Source organism: Symphalangus syndactylus, chromosome 19, assembly GCF_028878055.3.
Source record: "Symphalangus syndactylus isolate Jambi chromosome 19, NHGRI_mSymSyn1-v2.1_pri, whole genome shotgun sequence".
Lineage (NCBI taxonomy): Eukaryota > Metazoa > Chordata > Mammalia > Primates > Hylobatidae > Symphalangus > Symphalangus syndactylus.
The window spans coordinates 22,709,636-22,733,460 of record NC_072434.2 but is presented as its reverse complement, the minus strand read 5'-3'; the positions used below and the strand labels follow the sequence as shown (position 1 = coordinate 22,733,460).

Here is a 23,825-nt window from a genome sequence, read left to right as displayed (position 1 = left end):
TTAGCCGGGCGTGGTGGCACGCACCTGTAGTCCCAGCTACTTGGAAGGCTGAGACAGGAGAATTACTTGAACCCGGGAGGCAGAGGTTGCAGTGAGCTAAGATCGCACCACTGCACTTCAGCCTGGGCAACAGAGTGAGACTCTGTCAAAAAAAAAAAAAATCAGAAACTATAAATATACTTGATAAATTTTTGAAGTCTGATGATCTTTTAAATGAAAAAATGCTCATGTAACTACCACCCAGACTGAGATGGAGAGCACTCTCAGTAACCCATCAGCTTCCTTCATGTCCCCTCCCAGTCCTTACTCCAACCATTAATTTCACCTGCTTTTGAAATTGATCTCTAATTACAACACACAGCATGTGTGTTGCATCCCTCTTCTCTCACTCAGCATTATGTTTGTGAGATGCATCCATGTTTTCATGTGTACAGTAGCTCATTTTCTCTACCAAATAGTATTCAACTGCAGGACCATAGCAAATTTATTTATCAATTCTACCACTGATGGACATCTAGGTTGTTTCTACTCTTGGGTTATTTTTAGGAATAATGCTGCTGTACACATTCTTGTATTATTTTTTAGTGTATTTACTCTTGGGCATGTATTTCAGAGTAGAATTACTGTCATTGGGTGTATTTACAGTCAACACTGACAAAGAATTTTCGAAGTGTTTGTTCCTATTTACATTCCCACAAGCAGTGTCTGAGTGTTCCAGTTGCTCTGCATCCTCAATAACACCTGGTATTGACAGTTTAACATTTTTAACCATTCTAGGATATATACAGGAGCTCAGGAACCTGATGAAAAGGAAAGGCACAGTAGGGGTGTGGTGGAGCTGGGCAGCACAGAAGTCCAGTAATCATAACCCCCAACACAGGCTGGTTCAAGGGCTGGCAATGTTCAGCACAAGTCACTAAACGGATGCAAATCCCCAAGGGAGAGCCTGGAGGAGTTCAGCTCTCTCCACCTCAGTGTCTGAGAACAAGGCAGGCGCTGAGTTTTCAGGGGGAGAAATGGAAAGTTAATGCCAGAGAGTAGCCCTCACCTCCTTCCCACATGGATGACTTATTCTGATAAGTGCTGCCTGCTTGCTTGCTTTCGTGTCCTTCCTTCCTTCCTTCCTTCCTTCCTTCCTTCCTTCCTTCCTTCCTTCCTTCCTTCCTTCTTTCCTTTCTCTTTCGCTTCCTTCTTTCCTTCCTTCTTTCTTTCTTTATTTGAGATGGAGTCTTACTCTGTCACCCAGGCTGGAGTGCAACAGCGTGATCTTGGCTCATTGCAACCTCTGTCTCCCAGGTTCAAGCAATTCTCCTGCCTCAGCCTCCCGAGTAGCTGGGATTACAGGCATCTGCCACCAAGCCCGACTAATTTTTGTATTTTTCTTAGTAGAGATGGGGTTTCACTATGTTGGCCAGGCTGGTCTCAAATTCCTGAGCTCAGGTGATCCCCCTGCCTCGGCCTCCCAAAGTGCTGGGATTACAGGCGTGAGCCACCATGCCCAGCCAGGTGCTGCCTTCTTGACTCCTACCCATGGGCATCTGCACACTCCTGGAGAAGACACCCCCATCCCATGGATTTGGCTTCTAACTTCATGGTCCCCAATCTTAGCAAGACTTCCCAGCAGCACAATTACTTCTCCCTCCTCCTCTCCACCTCCTTCAGTGGGTTCTCCCAACCTTCACTCTCTCTCCAAATCCCCACCACTTTCTCAGGTGCCTTCAATAGAGGGTCTTGACTGCTCCTCTTTGAAAAAAGGCAAGTGCTCACTTGACCCTTCATCCCTCACCTACAGCACAGTCATCTGTACCTCCCTCACCTTCCAGCAAACAGGCACCATGCTGCACAGGGGCAAAGACACAAATAAGACACGCTCCTGGTTTGCAAAACATTTGCTTTTCCTATTCCTTCCTCCAGTCCGAGGTGAAATGTTGGACCTGGCCTTCAGATCGTCCCCTCCCATATCCTCCAGGACCTTGTTCCATTAATCATCTCTACCACCATGCACTTTTATTTCTAAGCTCTCCTTTTTAACTGGTTCTCCTCTTCATCATAAAAACAGGCTCAAGAATTCCCCCCCCGCATTTATTTTTAAAGCGTTTTCTTACTCCACAACCCTCTCTCTAATAACCTTCCATGCTCACTTCTAACTCTTGAAATAATCAGTCTCCCATTCCCAGCTCCTTCCTCTGCAATCTGATCTCTACCCCACTATGCCTCTCAATGGGGCCGCTTTGGAGAAGCTGTTAAATCTAAAGGACGCCCTCCAGGCTTATCTGAATTAAAGAAGATAGGGGAATATCTCTTTCTGTAGTCCCAGACACTTTTCACCACTCTCTTTTCTTTGAAACACTTGTCCTTGGTCTCCATGTTACTTTCCAGGCTCATACATTTTTTAGATTGCTTTTTGGGTTCCTCCTTCTCCAGCCCCATAAACATCCGTGTTCACCAAGGCTCTGCCCAAGGCTGCCTCCTCTTACTCTTCACACACGCTCCCCTTGGTGAACACATCCACACTCACAGCTTTAACTACTAACTACAAGCTGATTACTTTCCTTTTTTTTTTTCTTTTTGAGACGGAGTCTTGCTCTTTCACCCAGGCTGGAGCTCAGTGGCGCGATCTTGGCTCACTGCAACCTCTGCCTCCCAGGTTCACGCCATTCTCCTGCCTCAGCCTCCTGAGTAGCTGGGACTACAGGTGCCCGCCACCACGCCCGGCTAAATTTTTGTATTTTCAGTAGAGACGGGGGCTTCATCATGTTAGTCAGGATGGTCTTGATCTCCTGACCTTGTGATCTGCCCACCTCAGCCTCCCAAAGTGCTGAGATTACAGGCGTGAGCCACCACGCCTGGCCAAGCTGATTACTTTCCAAATGCATTCCCAGGCTAGAACTTTCTAGAGAACTGAGACCTGTACAGTGGGGTCACATCATATCAGTATCTGACTTAAGTGAATTCAAATATACTCATTCAGTAATTTGCTTTTAAACAAGATAAATAAAACAATACAAACAGCCCAGGTCATTCCACAAAATGAGGACTCTAGTGAATGTGGCTGTGATTTCCTAAATGCCTCGCATTTCCTAAATGCCTCTGGGACTTTGAGCACTAGTAAGTGGAGAGTTTCAAGAGACTCCTGGCCCCAAAACATAAGCCAACTACTTCACCTCATGCTCAACTGGAAAAAAAAAAAGCCACAGTCTGTTCCAACGCTGGAGCAAAAGGTACCATTCTTACATATGAATTTCATGCTTCACCCCAGCGCCTTCATAAGAATTTTTGGTTCCGTCGGATGCCAGCAGCAGCTGCAGCAATTCTCCTCTTCTGGGGCTCTCCCTGCCATCTTCTTCTTACTTCCAGGAACACGGCATCGGGTGTGGCTGTTTCTGATGGCATCATCAAGGTGCTCAATGAGGCCAGGCGTGGCGGCTCATGCCTGTAATCCTAGCATTTTGGGAGGCCGAGGTGGGTGGATTACCTGAGGTCAGGAGTTTGAGACGAGCCTGGCCAATATGGTGAAACCCCGTCTCTACTAAAAATACAAAAATTAGCTGGGCATGATGGTGCATGCCTGTAATCCCAGCTACTTGGGAGGCTGAGGCATAAAAATTGCTTGAACCTGGGAGGTGGAGGTTGCAGTGAGCCGAGATTGCGCCATTGCACTCCAGCCTGGATGGCAGAGCAAGACTCTGTCTCAAAAAAAAAAAAAAAAAAAAAAGAAAAGAAAAAGAAAAAAGAAAAAAAGGTGTTCAATGACATGATGACAAGAAGGAGCACAAGTCTTCAACAGCAGAGGAGTTGAAGATGCGTAAGAAGGTGGTGCTCTTCTGCCTGAGTGGGGACGAGAACATCATCGTTGAGGAGGGCAGGGGGACCCTGGCAGGTGAAGTGGGGCAGGCTGTTGACAACTCCTACGCCATGGTTGTCAAGGTCAAGATGCTGCCAGACAAGGACTGCCACTATGTCCTCTGTGACTCAACCTATGAGACCAAAGGAAGCCAAGAGGAGGACCTGGAGTTTATCTTCTGAGCCCCTCAGTCTGCACCCCTAAGAGTAGAATGATCTATGGCAACTCCAAGGATACCATCAAGAAGAAGCTGACAGGGATCCTGCATGAATTACCAGCAAATGGCTACAGGAGGTCAAGGACCTCTGTACCCAGGTGGACAAGCTAGGGGCAGCACTGTCACCTCCTGCAGGGCAAGCCTTGGTGAGCCCCCTCCAGCCTCCTGCCTGGAGCACCTGGCAGCCCCAGACCTGCCCTTGGGGATTGCAGGCTGCCCCCTTCCTACCAGATGGGAGGGGCTGGGGGGCTTCCAGCAGAGGGAGGGCAATCCCTTCACCGCAGTTAACCTAAATTAGGAGTTAACCTAGTAAATGAGTTTGAGTAAGATTACTGTAGCTCCCACTACAGCAACAGACATCTTTTTTGTGCTCAGTGAATGTTATTGAATTAAGTTGAAGCAATATACAGAAAGATTTCGAGGGATGGAAAAGCACACGGTTTGGCAGAAAATACCAAGAAACTTCAATATCGTGGAGGTGTGAAATGTGAGGTGGGGATTAGGGAAGCAAGGGGGCAGGAAAGAGGTGGCTGAAGGTGGTCTGGACAGGTGAGCAGGGCCTGCTTGCCACATATATCCCCATGCTGGGCTATGACATCTGTATCCCCAGAATACAGGGCCTGTGTGCTAAGCTAAGGACTGGAAATCTCATTCTAGAATTTCTGGGAAGATTTGCAGTGTTTCAAGAAAGAAGGTGACAAGGTAAGATCTACACTTTAGAATGCCTGACACTGGGTAGAGAAGAGATTAATATGGAAAGAGAATACGGACAAGGAGGCCCTTTAGGAAGCTGATGAGAAGCAACCTCCACTTGGAGGAAAAATAAAGACACAGCTGTTAAATCCTTAAGGTAGTTTTAAGGAAAACCCTTAAATAACATGTCCAGTAAACTGAGGATTTGCTGCTTTGCCAAGATTAATATCATAAAGTATGTATTCCTTCAACTCCTCTTCATGTTACATTGTCACCATATCTTAATACATTATTTTCTCCATTCATGTGTCTCAATAAATACCCTTTCTCTTTCTCAAGCCCCAACCTCTTTGAGCTCTTCTCCCAGCCCTCCTGCTGATCCTGAGATGGGATTTCTGCAGTGAACCTTCTTTCTTTGATACCTTCTTCCTCCCTCTTCCCTGACTTCCCTTTGTTTAAAAGCATGAATGTTCATATATACCCTGAGCTGAATTTTTTTCTTCTTGAGCCTTCTAGAGCCAATGTTAAGCCAGCCTTGAGCCTGGTCCCTTACGCCTTTTCCTACCAGCGTTTCTTTCTTCCTGCCTAATCTCACAAAAGAGCAACTCACACATAGTACCCACCACCCACTTCCTCCCTAATTAACTATGTAATCTGGTCTTGACGCTCCAGGAATCTGTCCTCCCGAAGGCCCTTACATCCTAGCAGGATGAAGCATGTGCAAAACAACACGCCCCAAGGCAGTGGCGAAACAGTGCAAATAAAGGCCGGAGAAAAAGGAGGCAGGAACACAACTAGGAGTTGACGCATGACCTGCACATGCGTTCTCACAGACGACAGAAAGCTAACTCAAATTAATTTAGGCAAAAAAGGGGAATGTATTGTCCCCAGCAGAAGAGAAATCCAAGGAGGGATCTCGGGGTTTCACTGACACCTATCAGGGCACATTCCTGAAATCCCTTGACCCCTTGGCCCTGCTCCCACGTTGAGTTTGTTCTCCGACAGGTTTTTGCCACACTATAGAATAAATGGTTGTGGCAGCTCCAGGCTCACATAGCCTCAGAGCTGACGGTCACGGTCTCTCTCCAGGTGCCCACATCAACCCCGGAAAAAGGCTGGCTGCTCAGCTTAGCTCACATGCTTCCTCCACAGCTCCCAAAAAAAGGAGAGGGTGTGACACTGAAGGAATAACCAGCAAGTATGATAGGATTTTAGCAAGAGATTACTTGGAGGGAATTAAGGGACAGAGATGGTGATTGACAGGGTGTATTTGGGGGAGAATGTGCATTCCCATGCATGGGGAGAAGGATACGAAGAGAAATTGTTATTGAAAAAGACGTTGGGAATGAAACTGAGGCCCAGAATGTCATTCGAAAGTTGTACGTGTGATTTTTTTCCCTTGCCAGAAGTGGGGAGATTGTTTATTTTTAGGCATCTGACACACATTGATGGCTATTAAGCAGGACAATGACCAAGTGTAACTGAAGCTTTAGAAAAAAAGTTGATGGCAATATCGAGTCAAACGGATAGAGGAAGAAATTCCTAAAAGAACAAGGAACCACAGGTCATGACAGTAACCTTCCTAGACTGCTATAGGCAGAAGGGTCATCTCTTATGGAGGCACAATGATGCCTTCTCAAATAAAAAAGGGGTAACTACTTGTGGAAAGACAGTAGAGTAAGAGCAGAATCTTGATCCTGAAGATTTATGGTTAAGGATGGTGGGGAAAGATAGTTTCTAGTAATAGAATACTCCTAGCACATCAATGCAGTCATACTGGCTGTGTAAACATTAAAATACTTCTGGGCCGGGCACGGTGGCTCACGCCTGTAATCCCAGCACTTTGGGAGGCCAAGGCAGGCGGTTCACCTGAGGCCAGGAGTTCAAGACTAGCCTAGCCAACATGGTGATACCTCATGTCTACTAAAAATACAAAAAGTTAGCCAGGTATGGTGGCGGGCAACTGTAATCCCAGCTACTTGGGAGGCTGAGGCACGAGAATCGCTTGAACCCAGGAGGCAGAGGTTGCAGTGAGCTGAGATTGCACCATTGCACCCTAGCCTGGACAACAAGAGCAAAACTTCATCTTTAAATAAATAAATAGAAAATAAAATTCTTCTATATCGGTTGGTAAACAGTCGATACCCTAACATGCCCTCCCATGGTCACTGCCTCCTTACCCCAATCCCAGGACCAGGAGACTTCGTGTTCCAGCAACTACAGCATTGAGCCTGATGGTGATGTGGTGGGGTGGGGGACGGAATTCAGAACCTGCTGCATTATACCATGGCCCATGTCCTGTGCGCAGACTGGCTGATGCCTGCACCATATTGATTGTTCAATATTTGGGATCTAAGTCCTAAGTGAGAGCAGACCTCTCGTGGAGAAAAATTCCTAAACTATTTCCCAAAACCTAGAAAGTGTTAGGAAGGTTGGGCCACCAAAAAGCAGTTGACGGATGAGGACCTGCATGTTCATGAATGGGCCACAGACCCTTGTGATGTTGTGACTTATGTAAGACATATGTATTTGGTTCTTGTCCCAGTTTCCTGGCACACAGCTCCAAAGTGATAAGTATTTTTGTATGCTAATGAGGTGACTGATGGTTGGGGGCTCTAGTAGCCTCCCAAAGGGGGCTGGTTGCCAAGGGAACCAACCATGTGATTGGATGGTTGGAACTTTTATCTCCACCCCACCTTCACCTCCAGGGAGGGGGAGAGAGAGGGCTGATGGCTGAGTTATTCACTAATGGCCAATGATGTAATCAATTGTGTCTTTGTAATGAAGCCTCTGTAAAAACTCAAAGGACAGGGCTAGGAGAGCTTCCGGGGTCCTGGATGTGTGGAGGTGTCTGGAAGGTGGTGCACCTGGGAGCACATGGAAGGAAACGCTGTGTTCCTCCCCACCTGCCTTGCCCTATGCATCTCCTCATCTGGCTGCTCGTCTGCATCCTTTATTAATATAACAAACCAGTAAATGTGAGTAACTGTTTCTCTGAGTTGTGAGCCATCCTAGCTAATTAATGGAACCTGAGAAAGGGGTCCTGGTAACTTGATTTATAGCCGGTAGATTGGAAGCATAGGTGGGCCAGGCACAATGGCTCACACCTGTAATCCCAGCACTTTGGGAGGCCAAGGTGGGTGCTGAGTTCCGGGAGTTTGTGACCACCCTGGGCAACATAGCAAGACCCCCATCTATATAAAAAATAAAACATTAGCCAGGCATGGTGGCACGTACTTGTGGTCCTAGTTACTCAGGAGGCTGGGGTGGGAGGATCACTTGAGCCCAGGAGATCGAGGCTGCAGTGAGCCAATGCTGCACTCATCCTGGGCAACAGAGTAAGACCCTGTCTCAAAAACACAAAAACAAACAAACAAACCCAGAAATACAGGTGACAACATGCTATGGACTTGCAATTGGCATCTGAAATAGGAGCAGTCTGTGAGACTGAGCCCTTAACCCGCAGGATCTGACTCTAACTCCAGAATTAAATTGAATCATAGGACAGCCCATTGGTGTCCCCTGGAGAATTGCTTGGTTTGTGGGGGAAAAAAAACCCCCACATTTTGGTGACTGGGGAGCTCTGTGCTGTGGGGAGTGTGAGTAGGAAAACACTTTGGTTTTCACTAGCTCTTATACCCTTCTGTGGAGCTCACTGTCTATGGCGGTCAGACTTCGCATTATTGTTCATTTTTAGCTGGGACTAGGATCCTCACCAGCCAATTTCATGCTGGGAAATTATCAGCATTATCTGTCATCATTCTATTTATCTTTTACCCTGCCCTAGGGAACCATGATATTTAAGCAAAAGTAAACACAAAAAGGAAGATGAGCACCTAACTCGGATTTGCCGCTGGATTATTCTACATTTAACCAAATCACAAAAGAGATTAGAGAGCTTCCGTCTGACCCAGAAAAAGTACAAAGCCACAGTGGAGAGTGACGGTATCATCTATTTATAACCATCATCTTTAGAGATACTGAATTTTGTGAAAGGCTAAATGTTTTAGGAAAAAGCCAAGGATGGCAAGAAGCAAATGAATATAAATGGCTTCCGCCTGCTTTGCCTGTTCATTTAGCAAAGTATTCTGAATGAATTTTGACCTCAAGGAAACATCTTAGGCTTTTACTATTCAGTCCAGAAATATAAACATTCTTTAACCCAAGTCTCATAATTGATATTTTGTGGTGCATTTTTATTTTTAGAAAGGCATTTAAAAGATAAGAGAAGCCAGGTATGGTGGCTCATGCCTATAGTCCCAGCACTTCGGGAGGTCGAGATGGGAGTAGCACTTGAGTCCAGAGGTTCGAGATCAGCCTGGGCAACAAAGTGAGACATTGTCTCTACAAAAAAATAAAAATTAGGCATGGTGGTGTGTGCCTATACTCCCAGCTACTCAGGAGGCTGAGGTGAGATGATTGCTTGAGCCCAGAGGTTGAGGATGCAGTGAGCTGTGATTGTGCTACTACACTCCAGCCTGGGCAACAGAGTAAGACCATAACTCAAAAAAAAAAAAAAAAATAAGAGAAAAACAGGTCAGTGGTGACTCACTAAGGTAAGCAGTATAGCCATGTGACTCACCATTTCCACTTCTAGGTCTATACTCAAAAGTATTAAAAACAGGTCTTCAAATAAAAACGTGTACATGAAACATTCATGGTAACACTATTCACAATTGCTAAAAGGTGGAAACAACTCAAATGTCCATCAACTGATGATGGGATAAACAAAAGGTAATATCCCCACAAAATGGAATATTATTCAGCCATAAAAAGGAATGAAATGCTGCAATGTGCTACAATGTGGATGAACTGTGAAAACAGTATACTAAGTGAAAGAAGCCAGTCACAAAAGACCACATATTGTTCAATTCCATTTGTCTGAAACTTCCAGAATAGGCGAATCCATTTAGAGAGCAAAGCTGGAGGGAGGAGAAAAACAGGGAGGACTGCTCAATAGGTGTGGGGTTTCCGTTTGGGGTGATAAAACTACTCTGGAATTAGATTGTGGAGATGATTGCACAGCATTGTGAGTGTAGTAAATGCCACTGAATTGTACACTTGAACATGGTAAAATTGGTACATTTTGTTTTATGTTGTACCACAATAATAAAAAAAAAAAAAAATTGGCCAGGCGCGGGCCTCATGCCTGTAATCCCAACATTTTGGGAGGCCGAGACGGGCAGATCACGAGGTCAGGAGTTCGAGACCAGCCTGAGCAACATGGTGAAACCCCCTCTCTACTAAAAATATAAAATTAGCTGGGCGTGGTGGTGCGCACCTGTAGTTTCAGCTACTCAGGAGGCTGAGGCAGGAGAATCACTTGAATCTGTGGGGTGGAAGTTGCAGCAAGCCAAGATTGCACCACTGCATTCCAGCCTGGGTGACAGAGCGAGACTCTGTCGCAAAAAAAAAAAAAAAAAAAGAAGAAAGAAGAAAGAAAGAAAGAAGAAAGAAAGAAAGAAAAAGAAAGAAAGAAAGAAAGAAGAAAGAAAGAAAGAAAGAAAGAAAGAAAGAAAGAAAGAAAGAAAGAAAGAAAGAAAGAAAGGAAAAAAATTTAATTTTTATTTATTTTTATTTTATTTTGAGACAGGGTCTCACTCTGTCGCCCAGGCCGGAGTGCAGTGGTGTGATCTTGGCTCACTGCAACCTCCACCTCCTGGGTTCAAGTGATTCTCCTGTCTCAGCCTCCTGAGTAGTTGGGACTACGGGCACCCACCACTATGCCCAGCTAACTTTTTTGTATTTTTAGGAGAGATGAGGTTTCACCATGTTGATCCGGCTGGTCTCGAACTTCTGACCTCAGGTGATCCACCTGCCTCGGCCTCCCCAAGTGCTGAGATTACAGGCATGAGCCACTGTTTCCGGCCTGCCTCTGCTTTTAAATGCAAGCTTATAACGAAGTACAAGTCAAAAATGCTTCAATTAAAATCATTTGACAGCCACAGATTATTACTTTAAACCTGCTGGAGTGACCAGTTCTCAGGACTGGAAGTTGTAGAAATGACCAAGTAAGGAGGATGGTTTTGTGTACATGTAGCTCATCACTGCAATCAACACAGAGTTTCCCTATGTTTAATGTCAGGTCACCTACACATGTGCATGTGGTAAATATATACATCATTATATTGAGCACTACCAGGAACAGAAACATCTAATTTCTTTTCAGTGGAAAATACAGAAAATTCTTTCACAAAAACAGAGAAAAGAAAAAGAAAAACATACAATTTGGGGTTTCCTATGAATTTCTAAGTAGAAAAACAACATCTAAGGTTACTATTTTAAAATCAAATTAGATAATTTTTTTATGACGGGAAACTATCCGAACAATGACACCTTACTTCCTGTAAACTATGAGTAAATTCCACACATTCCCATGTTTACATAACCACAGCCCAGGGCTACAATTCCCACATCTTAGTCACATAAATGTGTGTTTCGTTTATCATTAGAAAATAAACATGCTTTATATTCTGATGTCTAACTTAATGGTTTGAACAATATGTAAAAGACTAAACAAACTAAAATATGTGAAACATTAACACTTGAGAAAGGTTTACATGGTCCCAGTTTACTTCCACTTTTACTGAGACATCGCTGCTGAATAATCGAAAGGCTCTCAAAAAACTCCAATCTAATTTTGTATTATTAATCTGAACATCTCTCCTAACAAAGTTTTTTCATCACTGGAAATACGGCAATCTTTTTCCCTTCCTTCCCTTCCCTTCATTGCTGCCTAGAAGCAGCAATGAATTGACACAAGACACACACTGCTCTGAAATCACAAAAGTGTTTGGGATTTCTCAAGCTAAAAGGAAAAGGGAAAGGGAAAGGCTTAAAGCAGCATTGCCCAAAAGGAGTTCCCGGGAACACCCAGAACACCAGTCCCCTGAGATAGCCATTGACACACGGCGGAGGTCTGATAATTGCCATCCATAGTTTCTCCCTCTTGGAGGGTCACAGAAGTTCACACAGTCAAGATCCTGCTTACCCTTGTTTAACTCTACATCCCCATACTTATTTGACCACTCCTTTTTTCTAGTAACATGATTAACATTCCACAGGCACCTCGGGCATTGCTGGTTGGGTCAGTTCTGTTAAATTTATGACCTGGTATTCTGGACATTCATTGTCTGAGTCAATCCTGAGAAACAACCTGGTTTGTCAGATGTCAAGAAGTTTTGATGTTTTGTCAAGATGTTTGATCTTGCAAAGTCATGATAACCCCACACCAGCAGAAAGAACAAGTGTCAGTCTTTTTTGTCCCTCATCCAGTTTTTTTCTGGCCTGTTAGCACTTACAAGTCCCTTTTTTTACTAAATGCTCTTTCTTAGACGCAGGGCATCTGGTCTGACAGTGACTACCAATTTTCTCTTTGGTATCTACCTGAGGGAGTTGCCAAAAATGCCATTACAAAAAAAGGAAGGCACCCGTATTTTCCACCCACACTGCTTTCCTGTCATAGAATATGCAGATATGCCTGATCCGTCACCATACTTAAGAGCTCCATCTCTGGAGTCACACTGCCTGGGTTCAAATTCCAGGCTTCACTGCTTCACAGATATGTTACACTGGGCAAATTGCTTTGCCCCTCTGAGCCACAGTTTTTTCATCTGTAACATAGGAGAACAATAAAAGTACCCACATTTTAAAGAAAAGATTAAAAATGACAATGCTTGTGCTGGGCACTTAACAAATATTGACAGCTACTATTTCTCATTCCTCTGACCCCCTTTGTAGCTAATGTAGTTTTAACAGCTAGGACAGAGGACAAAGGAAATGGAAACCACAGGGGTAGGGGAAGAGGAAGAAGGGTGTCTGCGGATGTTTTAGCTACATTTACACTGTGAGATGCAGAAGACAGAGAGACAAAAGCAGAGATCAGAGCTTCGAGGCCCAGAAAAGTAACAGGTGAGTCCCAGACTGAAAAAGAAAATCCTAATCTAAAAGAACAGGCCTCCATTTATGAGACCCCACCTAGCACTTCAATACTCACCATGCCAAAAGCTTGGGTTCAAGCCCCATGGGATGTATGTGGCTTCTTTCTATTCAACAGCCCCTATATGCCACCTTAACAAAGGTATGAAGCTGGTGGGTTAACACAAATTCAGTCACCATCACTGGGGCCACATTCCCCCAATTCTCTGACACACCTCCCCAACTATGGGAGGGCAAACAGAGCTGAGTCCCTTGATCTATTTGGTAGAAGAAGTGGATGCTCAATAAATATTTGTTGAATAAATAAATGTCTGAATGAAAGACAATCAGGTAAGTACATGAATAACTGAGGGTAAAGAAGCAGAGTGACTACTAGTTTTCAAGCAATTTCTATTTATCTTTTAGGACAAGGATGGGCAAACTTTTTCTGTAAAGAGCCACATAGTGAATATTTTAAGCTTTGTGGTTCATACGATCTCTGTTGCAATTACTCAACTCTGCACTGTAGTTTGAAAGCAGCCATAGACAGTATGTCAATGAATTGACACGGTTGTGTTTCATTTAAAGTTTACATACGTACACAGAAATCTGAAGTTTGCATAATTTTCATGTCATAAATTCTTCTTTCTTTTCCCCCACCTGTTCAAGAATGTAAAAATCATTTGGCTCACAAGTCATATAAAAACAGATGACAGGCAGAGGTGACCCTTGAGGTATAGTTTGCAGGCTCCTCTTTTAGAAAATAAGTAAGACTGGATGTGGTGGCTTATGCCTGTAATCCCAGCACTTTGGGAGGCCGAAGGAAGTGGATCATCTGAGGTCAGGAGTTCGAGACCAACCTAACCAACATGGAGAAACCCTGTCTCTACTAAAAATACAAAATTAGACGGGCATGATGGCGCATGCCTGTAATCCTAGCTACTCGAGAGGCTGAGGCAGGAGAATCACTTGAACTCAGAAGCCTGGGCAACAAGAGCAAAACTCTGTCTCAAAAAAAAAAGAAAGAAAATGATAAGTAGATGAGGAGGTAGGGAGACAACAAGATATTTATTGAGCATCTACTGTGTGCCAAGGACTGTGCTAAGTGCCGCTGAGAATGTAGCAGGGAAGACAAACAGGCCAAGTCCCTTCCCTTAGGAAGCACATGTTTTAAACAGGAGAACCTGATAGCAAACAAGATAATTGCAGACTGGGTACTTGATATAGAGGAAACAAACAGGATAATAAAATTGACCAGTGGAGGTCATTTTAGAGAGGCAAGAGGCTCAGTGCTTTCTCATACGTGACCATGTTTAACCCGCTGAACACCCTGTGGGGTATCATCCCCATTTTAGAGATGGGAAAGTGATGTCTGAAACCTCGCAAATGGTCATTAAAGCCAGGCCGCAAACCCAGGGCCTGTCTGCGAGTGCTGTGCTCTGTGGGTGGCTGGAGAGGAGATTAGGTAGATAAGGGGTCAGGAGTCCCAGGTGCAAATCCTCACTCCATGCTTCACTCCTCAAAGCTTTGGTTTCAAAGATGGAAAAAGATAATTGGGATGGTTGTGAACATTATGTAAGAACCTACGGGCCAGGAGGGGTGGCTCATGCCTGTAATCCTAGCACTTTGAGAGGCCGAAGTGGGTGGATTGCCTGAGCTCAGGAGTTTGAGACCAGCCTGGCCAACATGATGAAACCCTGTCTCTACTAAAAATACAACAACAAAAAAAAAAATTAGCCAGGGGTGGTGGTGTGCGCCTGTAATCCCAACTACTCTGGAGGCTGAGGCATGAGTATCGCTTGAACCTGGGAGGTGGAGGTCACAGTGAGCTGAGATCACACCACTGCACTCCAGCCTGGGAGACAGAGTGAGACTCTGTCTCAAAAAATAATAATAATAAAAATAAAAAAGGCTGGCGCAGTGGCTCACGCCTGTAATCCCAGCACTTTAGGAGGCTGAAGCAGGCAGATCACCTGAGGTCAGGAGTTCAAGACCAGCCTGGCCAACATGGTGAAACCCTGTCTCTACTAAAAATACAAAACTTAGCCTGGCATGCTGGCGTGCACCTGTAATCCCAGCTACTCAGGAGGCTGAGGCAAGAGAACTGCTTGAACCTGGGAGGCGGAGGCTGCAGTGAGCCGAGATTGTGCCACTATGCTCCAGACTGGGCTACAGAGCGAGACTCTGTCTCAAAAAAAAAAAAAAAAAGAATTAGCTGGGTATGGTAGCATGTACCTTTAGCCCCAGCTACTCAGGAGGCTGCGGCAGGAGGATTGTTTGAACCCAGGAGTTCAAGGCTGCAGTAAGCCATGACTGCGCCACTGCACTCCAGCCTGGGTGACAGAACAAAACTCCATCTCTAAAATAAAAATAAAAAATAAAAAGTTGGAGCCCCGCTCTGCACTGATAATCAGAATTGTGGGCTCATGGCTATCTTGAGAGAGAAATATCAGGGAAGACAGCTTTCCACAGGCATTCAAAGGACACAGTATTTAATTACCAAACAAGTGACCATGACACGTATACAAATACCTTAGGACAATATGTTGTTTCCTGAAGTTCTTAGGAGGAAAAAAACATCATATGACTATGAGCTGAAATTTTTAAATTAATGCAATTATTTACTCATGATCAAGATAGTACTTGTGGGCAAGAAGTGAAAGAAAAAAGAAAATATTAATAGATAAAGAATGTAGGGCTGGGCGCGGTGGCTCACGCTTGTAATCCCAGCACTTTGGGAGGCCGAGGCGGGCGGATCACGAGGTCAGGAGATCGAGACCACGGTGAAACCCCGTCTCTACTAAAAATACAAAAAATTAGCTGGGCGTGGTGGCGGGAGCCTGTAGTCCCAGCTACTCGGAGAGGCTGAGGCAGGAGAATGGCATGAACCCAGAAGGTGGAGCTTGCAGTGAGCCGAGATTGTGCCACTGCACTCCAGCCTGGGCGACAGAGCGAGACTCCGTCTCAAAAAAAAAAAAAAAAAAAAAAGAATGTAGGCCGGGTGCGGTGGCTCACGCCTGTAATTCCAACACTTTGGGAGGCTGAGGGGGGCGGATCACAAGGTCAGGAGATCGAGACCATCCTGCTAACATGGTGAAACTCTGTCTTTACTAAATATACAAAAAATTAGCCGGGCGCAGCGGCGGGCACCTGTAGTCTCAGCTACTGGAGAGGCTGAGGCAGGAGAATGGCATGAACCCGGGAGGCGGAGCTTGCAGTGAGCCTAGATAGCGCCACTGCAGTCCGGCCTGGGTGAAAGAGTGAGACTCTGTCTCAAAAAAAAAAAAAAAAAAAAGAATGTAATCACATCCTGAGAGTGATGAAAAAATAAGAAAAAAAATTTTTTAATTAAAAATTTTTTAAAAAAAAATATAATCATTTAGCAAATAGCATAAGATATGAGACTTAGGGAGGTCTAAGAGAAAACACAAGGACATTGAATATTAATAGTAGTCCAAAGAGCTTTTACTGAAAAATAATTGAGTGTGAAAATGATACAACTACCCGACAGGTATTTATCTACAATACCAGCAATGCTGAATGTGAAACACCATAGAAATGTCCAGAGACTCAAGGACATTTTCTGTCCTTTCAAAGTGTATCACCGGTCAGAGTCCCCACAGAGAAGTAGATGGCATATTCAACTTTGCATAATTCCAAGAGGATTTAATAAAGAGGCTATTTGTAAATATAGATAGGCTACAGAAAACCCCAAGGAAAAGTGCAGGTTCCTGGGGCTAGCAAGCAGTGCTGTCTACTCCAAGGCCTCAAGGATGCAACAAGGGAGTGGTCATGGGGACCCTCACATGCATGTAGAGAGGACGTGCTGAGAGAACCAGTGACCTTCTACTTGAGGACACAGCCAAGCTGTCTACCTTCCCTCCATCTGCTGGGGCTCCCCACTGGCCAAACCCAACCGGAAGCCAGAGGATCCTTTGATGTGGTTCATAAGGGCCAGACTCCCCCAGGAGAGGGCAGGGTGGAGAAGTGTGGACAGGGGAAACGGAGGGACAAAAGGAAGATTTCCAGTCTTTCCAAGTCCAGTTATTGGACCTGTCTGAGATACATAAATGGAAAAAAAAAAACAGAGAAAGAATGCTTTTCTGGTGTGCTGGAAATCTTCTGTGTGTGTGTATGTGTGTGTATCTATCTATATATATATGTGTGTGTGTGTGTTTATGTATGTGTGTGTGTGTGTATGTATATATATATATATAAAAAACAGAGAAAGAATGCCTTTCTGGTGTGCTAGAAATCTTCTGTTTGTGTTTGTGTATGTGTGTATATGTATATATATATATGTATATATGTGTGTGTGTGTATATACACATATACATATATACGTGTATATATACATGTAATACACGTATATATATATATATATATATATATATATACACATATATATATAGGCAGAGAGAGAGAGAGAGAGAGAGAAAGAGAAAGAGATATGGAGTCTTGCTCTGTCACCAAGGCTGGAGTTCAGTGGCATGATCTTGGCTCATTGCAACCTCCGTCTCCCGGGTTCAAGTGATTCTCTTGAACAAGTAGCTGGGATTACAGACTCCCACCACCATGCCCAGTTTATTTTTGTATTTTTAGTAGACACGGGGGTTTCACCATGTTGGTTGGGCTCGTCTTGAACTCCTGACCTCAAGTGATCCACCCACCTCGACCTCCCAAAGTGCTAGGATTACAGGCGTGAGCCACCGAGCCTGGCCTCCATATTTTAAAAACAGAAAATTCCCTTGACCTTTGTATTGGTTTCCTGTGGCTGTAGTAAAAACTGAGTGGCTTAAAATAACATGCCTGTAATCCCTGCAGTTTGGGAGGCCAAGGCAGGCAGATCACTTGAGCTCAGGAGTTCGAGACCAGCCTGGGCAACATGTTGTGAAACCTCATCTCTATAAAAAATACAAAAATTAGCCGGGTGTGGTGGCTGGTCTCCCAGCTACTTGAGACACTGAGATGAGTTGGATTGCTTGGGACCAGGAGGTCAAGGCTGCAGTGAGCCGTGATCATGCCCCTGCACTTCAGCCTGGGTGACAGAGGAAGACCCTGACTCAAAAAAAAGAAAAAAAAACAAAAACAGACGTTTATTCTTTCCTACTTCTAGAGACCAGAAGTCCTAAATCCAGGTATTAGTATATATTCTTGGGCTCTTCCAGCTCCTGGTGGCAGTCGGCATTCCTTGGCTTGTGACTACATCACTCCAATCTCTGCCTCCGTGGTCACATCGCTTCCTTTCCTCCTTCGTGTCTTCTCTTCTCCTGTCCGTCTCAAATCTCCCTCCGCCAAGGACATTTGTCATTGGATTTAGGGCCCATTGGATAATCTAGGATAATCTCATCTCAAGATTCTTAATTGAATTGTATCTGCAAAGACTTTTTTTCCAAATAAGGTAACATTCATAGGTTCAGATAATTCCTGAATTATCTTTATGTGGCTATAAGAAGTCATAGACTGCCAATTAATAAATGTAAAATTGATGATAGAATTGGAAAACCACAAGTTTGCAGCCACCACTGAAACAACTGACTCAGGCAAGGATCATTTAAGATGCTGAAACCATTGGGTGAAAGGTCACTGGAGAAAAGGATAGTCACACACAAACTATCACCCAACATATTACTTACTAATTAGAAAAGGGATAGGTACCTTTACAATGAAAAAGTCTAGTGAAAGCTGCCTAAACCAAACGATCAGGCCTTGTGCTGACATCATCTGATGTGATTCACTGAGAAGAACCCAACATCAACAAAAATGTATAATCTGGATGTACTCATGAGGAAACAGTCAAAGCCAAATCAACAGAACCCAACATCAACAAAAATGTATAATCTGGATGTACCCATGAGGAAACAGTCAAAGCCAAATCAACAGACATTCTGCAGAATAACTGATCTGGACTCTTCAAAAATAGCAGTATCAAGATATTCCCAAAACAGTGCAGGGGAGGCATTAAGATTAAAGCCATGATAACTGGATGCAATGCCTGATTTTCAACTGGATCCTGGAATCAAAAAAAAAAGAGCTATGAAGAGCAAATACAGACTGTATGTTCAGTAATGGTATAATACCAAGGTTAAATTTCATTATGTAATAATTATATTATGGTTATGTAGGAAAATATTCTTATTCTTCACAGTTACTTAAATGTAAAGGCCACAGTGACTGCATCTTACTTTCAAATGGTTTAGAAAGGGGGTTGGGAGGGAGAGCCAGTGTTAATACAGCAAAATGTTAACTGGTGAATCTAGATAAAAACAGATAAATGAACAGGTGTTCATTGTACCTTTATTTCAACTTCTCTCTAGATTTAAAGTTTTCAAAATAAGTTGAGGTGGGAATAGAGTCACGGCATATGAATATTATTTCTTTATAAGGAAGCTTCTCATTGGCTTCAAAAACAGACACTACTTTACTCGAATTCCTTTTCTGCATTACCTGCACTGCCATCTCCCACCTGCCAAAGCCATCCCATACCCCCACCCCAACTATCTTTTCCACCCCATGCAACAGACCAATCAAGCTGGATGCCCAGGCAGGTCCGCCAGTAAATTTCTCAAAAACATCTTCATACTGCCAACCATCTCAGTCACACAAACCATTGATTCTCAACCTCAGCTGAGCCTCAGAATCAGCTGGGGAGCTTTTTACAAATGCAGACACCCCAGAGTCAACCACAAAGATCCTGACTCACTTATTCTGGGGTAGACCCTGTGCACCTGTATTCTATTTTTTAAAGCTCTGAAGTCTGATGAACAATCATGAATGTGAACCCCTGGAACAAACCTTTCCACATGAGTTTTTGTTCATTTGTCTATTTCCTCTGGTTAAGAATGATCATTTTGGTGGGGCATGGTGGTTCATGCCTGTAATCCCAACACTTTGGGAGGCCGAGGCAGGTGCATCACCTGAGGTCAGGAGTTCAGGACCAGCCTGGCCAATATGGTGAAACCCTGTCTCTACTAAAGATACAAAAATTAGTTGGGCATAGTGGTGCACACCTGTAACCTCAGCTACTCGGGAGGCTGAAGCAGGAGAATCGCTTGAACCCAGGAGTCAGAGGTTGCAGTGAGCCGAGATCGCACCACTGCACTCCAGCCTGGGCGACAGAGCGAGACTCCTCAAAAAAAAAAAAGAATTATCATTTTGACAGTAAGGAAATTCTAAAATTTTGAAACATTTCAGTGGGTGCTTACCACACTTGATTACCTATAATCTATAAAAATTTAACTTGGATGTAAATCTTGATGTAATGAGGCAATAGAAATAAGTCAGATGTGTATTTCATAAAGGGAATACCAGTTGGCTAGGCGTGGTGGCTCACGCCTGTAATCCCAAAACTTTGGGAGACCAAGGTGTGTGGATCACTAGACATTAGGAGTTCAAGACCAGCCTGACCAACATGGTGAAACCCAGTCTCTACTAAAAATACCAAAATTAGCCAGGCATGGTGGCAGGCACCTGTAATCCCAGCTACTCGGGAGGCTGAGGCAGAAGAATTGCTTTAACCTGGGAGGCAGAGGTTGCAGTGAGCCAAGATTGCACCACTGCACTCCAACCTGGGCCACTGAGTGAGACTCCATCTCAAAAAAAAAAAAAAAAAAGGAATACCAGTCATTTACAGAAGTCAATTATATGAAATATTCAATTGCCCATTAAATCTGGAAAAAATACTAAAGTATTTGAAAACAAGTCCATATATAGTTCCATGTTTTCCTGTTTTATTATTATTATTATTATTGCCTTTTTTTTTGAGAGAGATGGAGTATCACTCTTATTGCCTAGGCTGGAGGGTAGTGGTGCAATCTCCACTCACTGCAACCTCCACTTCCCAGGTTCAAGCGATTCTCCTGCCTCAGCCTCCCAAGTAGCTGGGATTACAGGCACTCACCACCACACCCAGCTAATTTTTTGTATTTTTAGTAGAGACAAGATTTCACCATGTTGGCCAGGCTGGTCTCAAACTCCTGACTTCAGGTGATCCACCCGTCTCGGCCTCCCAAAGTGCTGGGATTACAGGCGTGAGCCACTACATCCGGCCTTCCTCTTTCAATTATTATAAGGTCATTTCAAAGTGCTATGGCAGATGAGGTCCAGTGTCTGAGAGTGCAAAGTACCTGTCTATGGCCTGACAACTGCTCTAAACCATGATATCCTTATCTTAAAAATGGGGATTATAAAATCTATCTTTGGCTATAACCAAAATCACAAATAACAAGTGTTAGGGAGAATGTGAAGAAACTGGAGCTCTCACACTGCTGATGGAATGTAAAATGGTGCATTTGCTTTGGAAAAGTTTGGCAGTTTCTCAAAAGAGGAAACAAAATTCTCATGTCGCCTAGAAATTCCTCTTCTAAGGGTTTACCCAAAAGAAATGAAAACATATGTCCATATAAAAATTTGTACATAACTGTTCATAGCAGCATCTTTTTTTTTTTTTTTTTTGAAATAGAGTTTCACTCTTGTTGCCCAGGCTGGAGTGCAATGGCATGATCTCGGCTCACTGCAATCTTTGCCTCCCAGGTTCATGTGATTCTCCTGCCTCAGTCTCCCTAGTAGCTGGATTACAGGCGGATGCCACAACGCCCAGCGAATTTTTGTATTTTCAGTAGAGATGGGGTTTCACCATGTTGGTCAAGGCTAGTTTCGAACTCCTGACCTCAGGTGATCTGCCCGCCTCAGCCTCCCAAAATGCTGGGATTACAGGCGTGAGTCACATCGCCCGGCCAGCAGCATCATTCTTATTTATATTAGGCAAATACTGGAAACAACCCAAATGAGAAATAGATAAACAAATTGTACTACATTTAATTCGTGCAATGGAATACTATTTAGCCATGAGAGAGAATGAAGTGCTGACACATGCTATAACTCAGATAAAGCTTGAAAACATTATGCTATGTGAAAGAAGTCCATCAGGCTGGGCATGGTGGTTCACACCTGTAATCCCTGCACTTTGGGAGTCTGAGGTGGGCAGATCACTTGAGGTCGGGAGTTCAAGACCAGCCTGGCCAATATGGTGAAACCCCATCTCTACTAAAAGTACCAAAATTAGCTGGGTGTGGTGGTGGGCACCTGTAATCCCAGCTACTTGGGATGCTGAGGCAAGAGAATTGCTTGAATCCGGGAGGCAGAGTTTGCAGTGATCCAAGATCGCATCACTGCACTCCAGCCTGAGCGACATAGGGAGACTCCGTCAAAAAGGAAAGGGGAGGGGAAGGGAGGGGAGGGGAAGGGAGGGGAGGGAAGGGGAGAGGAGGGGAGGGGAGGGGAGGGGAGGGGAGGGGAGGGGAGATGAGAGGAGGGGAGGGGAGGGGAGGGGAGGGGAGGGGAGAAAGCAAGGAGACAGTCACAAAAGACCACATATTATATGAAATGTCCGGGAGAGACAAATCTAGAGACAGAAAGTACATTAGTGGTTGCCTAGGACTGGATGAGTTGAGAAGATGTGAGGAGTGACTGGTAATAGGCACGGGGTTTCTTTGTGGAGCAATAAAAATGCCCTAAAATTGATTCTGGTGATGGTTGCACAATTCTGTGACTATATTTAAAACCACTGAATTTACACTTTAAATGGGTGAATTACATTTATATGAATCATATCTCAATTAAAACTATTCTTTAAAACAATAAACCTAATCCCAGCACTTTGGGAGGCCAAGGCAGGTGGATCACGAGGTCAGGAGATCGAGACCATGCTGGCTAACATAGTGAAACCCCATAGCTACTAAAAAAAATACAAAAAATTAGCCAGGCGTGGTGGCAGGTGCCTGTAGTCCCAGCTACTCAGGAGGCTGAGGCAGGAGAATGGCATGAGCCCGGGAGGCAGAACTTCCAGTGAGCCGAGATCGCACCACTGCACTCCATCATGGGCAACAGAGCGAGACTCCATCTCAAAAAAAAAAAAAAAAAAAAAGAAGGAAAAAAAACCTATCTTGCATCTTTTTTTTTTCTTTTTGAGACAGAGTCTCACTCTGTCACCCAGACTGGAGTGCAGTGGCACGATCTCGACTCAGTGCAGCCTCCGCCTCCCTCGTTCAAGCGATTCTCTTGCCTCAGCCTCTCCAGTAGCTGGGATTACAGGCGCCTGCCACCACGCCTGGCTAGTTTTTGTATTTTTAGTAGAGAGGGGGTCTCACCATGTTGGCCAAGCTGCTCTCAAACTATCCTGACCTCAGGTGATCCACCCACCTCAGCCACCCAAAGTGCTGGGATTACAGGTTTGAGCCACAGCACTCAGCCTCATTTTTGTGAACTTGAGTTAATTTATGTAAAGTGCTTAGCATAGTACCTGCTAAGTAAATGAAATTCAGTAAATGGGTACAATTATTAATGGTTATTCATTATTAAGGGAGGGCTACCAGGAAGTGACAGTGAATTGACTTGGGTCTTGGATAAACAAGACAACTTGACAAGGTATTCCTTTTAGTAATTCCTAAACTGTACTATACTTGTTTACATGTGTCTCTTGGACTAGACTATGAACTGCTAAAGGACAATGTCCATGTCTTAATTATCCGTAATTCTCTCACACCAATGATGGGATGTTAATAATTTAAATATGTAAAGAGAAACTGACCTTTTAAAATACCATAGATGAATAGTTAATAACATGAAAATATGGTCAGGGTATATTAAATGCAAAAAGCAGTTACAAAAGAGTCTGATTGTTTGTGGTATGTTTTCAAGAAGAAAAGTGAGGCCGGGCGTGGTGGCTCACACCTATAATCCCAGTACTTTGGGAGGCTGAGGTGGGCGATTCACTTGAGGTCAAGAGTCTGAGACCAGCCTGGCCAACACGGTCAAACCCCGCCTCAACTAAAAATACAAAAATTAGACGGGCATGGTGGCGTGCGCCTATAATCCCAGCTACTCTGGAGGCTGAGGCAGGAGAATTGCTTGAACCCAGAAGGCAGAGGTTGCAGTGAGCTGAGATCATGCCACTACATTCCAGCTTGGGCAACAGGGCCAGACTCCATCTCAAAAAAAAAAATAAATAAAGGAAAAGAAGAAGAAGAAAAGTGAAAGGATTTTCATGTCATCTCTGGATAGGAAAATTATCGGTAATTTTTATTTTCTTCTTTTTGTTCTTCTTTATTCTTCACATTTTCTATAGTAGACATTACCTCTGTAATAATGAAATCT

The 23,825-nt window shown here is 44.1% G+C and overlaps 1 pseudogene; it reads left to right on the top strand.

Annotated features, from left to right (window-relative positions):
* Positions 1-3,289: 3,289 nt before the first annotated feature.
* LOC129458226 (cofilin-1-like) lies at positions 3,290-5,945 on the top strand (annotated as a pseudogene).
* The last annotated feature ends 17,880 nt before the right edge of the window (positions 5,946-23,825 follow it).